The following is a 5349-nucleotide window of genomic DNA, read 5'->3' on the forward strand; positions in this document are numbered from 1 at the left end:
ATATTGAATGCAATGCATCTTGCCCCATTATATTGGGAAGACCTTTTCTTCGAACCGTCGGTGCTACTATTGATATGAAGGAAGGTAATATTAAATATCAATTTCCTCTCAAGAAAGGTATGGAACACTTCCCTAGAAAGAGAATGAAGGTACCTTATGATTCTATTATTAGAACAAATTATGATGTTGATGCTTCATCTTTCGATGTTACTTGAGATACACTTTTCGCGCCTAGCCGAAAGGCGTTAAAGAAAAGCGCTTATGGGAGACAACCCATGTTTTTACTACAGTATTTTTTGTTTTATATTTTTGTCTTGGAAGTTGTTTACTACTGTAGCAACCTCTCCTTATCTTAGTTTTGAGTTTTGTTGTGCCAAGTAAAGTCTTTGATAGTAAAGTAAGTACTAGATTTGGATTACTGCGCAGTTCCAGATTTCTTTGCTGTCACGAATCTGGGTCTACCTCCCTGTAGGAAGCTCAGAAAATTAAGCCAATTTACGTGCATGATCCTCAGATATGTACGCAACTTTCATTCAATTTGAGCATTTTCATTTGAGCAAGTCTGGTGGCCTAATAAAATCCATCTTTACGGACTGTTCTGTTTTGACAGATTCTGCCTTTTATTTTGCATTGCCTCTTTTGCTATGTTGGATGAATTTCTTTGATCCATTAATGTCCAGTAGCTTTATGCAATGTCCAGAAGTGTTAAGAATGATTGTGTCACCTCTGAACATGTGAATTTTTATTATGCACTAACCCTCTAATGAGTTGTTTCGAGTTTGGTGTGGAGGAAGTTTTCAAGGATCAAGAGAGGAGTATGATGCAATATGATCAAGGAGAGTGAAAGCTCTAAGCTTGGGGATGCCCCGGTGGTTCACCCCTGCATATTCTAAGAAGACTCAAGCTGTCTAAGCTTGGGGATGCCCAAGGCATCCCCTTCTTCATCGACAACATTATCAGAGTTCCTCCCCCGAAACTATATTTTTATTCCGTCACATCTTATGTACTTTGCTTGGAGCGTCGGTTTGTTTTTGTTTTTTGTTTTGTTTGAATAAAATGGATCCTAGCATTCACTTTATGGGAGAGAGACACGCTCCGCTGTAGCATATGGACAAATATGTCCTTAGACTCTACTCATAGTATTCATGGCGAAGTTTCTTCTTCGTTAAATTGTTATATGGTTGGAATTGGAAAATGCTACATGTAGTAACTCTAAAATGTCTTGGATAATTTGATACTTGGCAATTGTTGTGCTCATGTTTAAGCTCTTGCATCATATACTTTGCACCCATTAATGAAGAAATACTTAGAGCTTGCTAATTTGGTTTGCATATTTGGTTTCTCTAGAGTCTAGATAACATCTAGTATTGAGTTTTGAACAACAAGGAAGACGGTGTGGAGTCTTATAATGTTTACAATATGTCTTTTATGTGAGTTTTGCTGTACTCGTTCATCCTTGTGTTTGTTTCAAATAACCTTGCTAGCCTAAACCTTGTATCGAGAGGGAATACTTCTCATGCATCCAAAATACTTGAGCCAACCACTATGCCATTTGTGTCCACCATACCTACCTACTACATGGTATTTATCCGCCATTCCAAAGTAAATTGCTTGAGTGCTACCTTTAAAATTCCATCATTCACCTTTGCAATATATAGCTCATGGGACAAATAGCTTAAAAACTATTGTGGTATTGAATATGTACTTATGCACTTTATCTCTTATTAAGTTGCTTGTTGTGCGATAACCATGCTTCGGGGACGCCATCAACTATTCTTTGTTGAATATCATGTGAGTTGCTATGCATGTCCGTCTTGTCTGAAGTAAGAGAGATCTACCACCTTTATGGTTGAAGCATGCATATTGTTAGAGAAGAACATTGGGCCGCTAACTAAAGCCATGAATCATGGTGGAAGTTTCAGTTTTGGACACATATCCTCAACCTCATATGAGAATAATAATTGTTGCCACATGCTTATGCATTAAAGAGGAGTCCATTATCTCGTTGTCCATGTTGTCCCTGTATGGATGTCTAAGTTGAGAATAATCAAAAGCGAGAAATCCAAAATGCGAGCTTTCTCCTTAGACCTTTGTACAGGCGGCATGGAGGTACCCCATTGTGACACTTGGTTAAAACATGTGCATTGCAAAGATCCGGTAGTCCAAGCTAATTAGGACAAGGTGCGGGCACTATTAGTATACTATGCATGAGGCTTGCAACTTGTAAGATATAATTTACATAACTCATATGCTTTATTACTACCGTTGACAAAATTGTTTCATGTTTTCAAAATAAAAGCTCTAGCACAAATATAGCAATCGATGCTTTCCTCTTTGAAGGACCATTCTTTTACTTTTATGTTGAGTCGGTTCACCTATCTCTCTCCACCTCAAGAAGCAAACACTTGTGTGAACTCGTGCATTGATTCCTACATACTTGCATATTGTACTTGTTATATTACTCTATGTTGACAATTATCCATGAGATATACATGTTACAAGTTGAAAGCAACCGCTGAAACTTAATCTTCCTTTGTGTTGCTTCAATACCTTTACTTTGATTTATTGCTTTATGAGTTAACTCTTATGCAAGACTTATTAATACTTGTCTTGAAGTACTATTCATGAAAAGTCTTTGCTTTATGATTCACTTGTTTACTCATGACATTACCATTGTTTTGATCGCTGCATCCACTACATATGTTTACAAATAGTATGATCAAGGTTATGATGGCATATCACTTCAGAAATTATCTTTGTTATCGTTTTACCTCGCTCGAGACGAGCGAGAACTAAGCTTGGGGATGCTTGATACGTCTCCGACGTATCGATAATTTCTTATGTTCTATGCCATATTATTGATGATACCTACATGTTTTATGCACACTTTATGTCATATTCGTGCATTTTCCGGAACTAACCTATTAACAAGATGCCGAAGTGCCGGTCTCATGTTTCGCTGTTTTTGGTTTCGAAATCCTAGTAACGAAATATTCTCGGAATTGGACGAAACGAAGACCCATGGGCCTATTTTGCCACGAACCTTCCGGAAGACCGAAGAGCATACGAAGTGGGGCCACGAGGTGGCGACACCACATGGCGGCGCGGCCAAGGGGGGCCCGCGCCGCCCTATGGTGTGGGCCCCTCGTCGGGCCCCCGACTCGTCCTTCCGCCTACTTAAAGCCTCCGTCGCGGAACCCCCGAGGCGAAAACCCACGATACGGAAAACCTTATCGAGACGCCGCCGCCGCCGATCCCATCTCGGGGGATTCGGAGATCTCCTCCGGCACCCTGCCGGAGAGGGGATTCATCTCCCGGAGGACTCTACACCGCCATGGTCGCCTCCGGAGTGATGAGTGAGTAGTTCACCCCTGGACTATGGGTCCATAGCGAGTAGCTAGATGGTTGTCTTCTCCTCATTGTGCTTCATTGTCGGATCTTGTGAGCTGCCTAACATGATCAAGATCATCTATCTCGTAATACTCTATGTTGTGTTTGTCGGGATCCGATGGATAGAGAATACCATGTCATGTTAATTATCAAGTTATTACATATGTGTTGTTTATGATCTTGCATGCTCTCCGTTACTAGTAGAGGCTCGGCCAAGTTTTTGCTTTTAACTCCAAGAGGGAGTATTTATGCTCGATAGTGGGTTCATGCTCGCATTGACACCGGGACAGTGACGATGAAAGTTCTAAGGTTGTGTTGTGCTCGTTGCCACTAGGGATAAAACATTGGCGCTATGTCCGAGGATGTAGTTGTTGATTACATTACGCACCATACTTAATGCAATTGTCCGTTGCTTTGCAACTTAATACTCGGAAGGGGTTCGAATGATAACTCGAAGGTGGACTTTTTAGGCATAGATGCGGTTGGATGGCGGTCTATGTACTTTGTCGTAATGCCCAACTAAATCTCACTATACTTATCATGTCATGTATGTGCATTGTTATGCCCTCTCTATTTGTCAATTGCCCGACAGTAATTTGTTCACCCAACATGCTTTTATCTTATGGGAGAGACACCTCTAGTGAACTGTGGACCCGGTCCATTCTTTTAATACTGAAATACAAATCTGCTCGCAATACTTGTTTTATCGTTTTCTCTCGCAAACAATCATCTTCCACACAATACGGTTAATCCTTTGTTACGGCGAAGCCGGTGAGATTGACAACCTCACTCGTTTCGTTGGGGCAAAGTACTTTGGTTGTGTTGTGCAGGTTCCACGTTGGCGCCGAATCTCCGGTGTTGCGCCGCACTACATCCCGCCGCCATCAACCTTCAACGTGCTTCTTGACTCCTACTGGTTCGATTAAACCTTGGTTTCTTACTGAGGGAAACTTGCCGCTGTGCGCATCACACCTTCCTCTTGGGGTTCCCAACGGACGTGTCAACTACACGCATCACACATACATGTCATGATAAGTATAGTGAGATTTAATTGGGCATTACGACAAAGTACATAGACCGCCATCCAACTGCATCTATGCCTAAAAAGTCCACCTTCAGGTTATCGTCCGAACCCCCTCCGGTATTAAGTTGCTAAACAACAGACAATTGCATTAAGTATGGTGCGTAATGTAATCAATAACTACATCCTCGGACATAGCATCAATGTTTTATCCCTAGTGGCAACAAAGACAAAGACAACCTTAGAACTTTACGTCACTCGTCCCAGGTGTCAATGCGGGCATGAACCCACTATCGAGCATAAATACTCCCTCTTGGAGTTAAGAGCAAAAACTTGGCCGAGCCTCTACTAATAACGGAGAGCATGCAAGATCATAAACAACACATATGCAATAACTTGATAATTAACATAACATGGTATTCTCTATCCATCGGATCCCGACAAACCCAACATAGAGTATTACAGATAGATGATCTTGATCATGTTAGGCAGCTCACAAGATCCAACAATGAAGCACAATGAGGAGAAGACAACCATCTAGCTACTCGCTATGGACCCATAGTCCAGGGGTGAACTACTCACTCATCACTCCGGAGGCGACCATGGCGGTGTAGAGTCCTCCGGGAGATGAATCCCTCTCCGGCGAGGTGCCGGAGGAGATCTCCGGAATCCCACGAGATGGGATTGGCGGCGGCGGCGTCTCCGGAAGGTTTTCCGTATCGTGGTTTTTCGCCTCGGGGGTTTCGCGACGGAGGCTTTAGGTAGGCGGAAGGGCGCAGTCGGGGGCCGACGAGGGGCCCACACCACGAGCGGCGCGCGCTCTCCTTGGCCGCGCCGCCTTGTGGTGTCGCCACCTCGTGGCCCCACTTCGTATGCTCTTCGGTCTTCTCGGAAGGTTCGTGGCAAAATAGGACCCCGGGTCTTGATTTCGTCCAATT

The sequence above is a fragment of the Lolium rigidum genome, chromosome 7 (assembly GCF_022539505.1).
Source record: "Lolium rigidum isolate FL_2022 chromosome 7, APGP_CSIRO_Lrig_0.1, whole genome shotgun sequence".
Taxonomy (NCBI): Eukaryota; Viridiplantae; Streptophyta; class Magnoliopsida; order Poales; family Poaceae; genus Lolium; species Lolium rigidum.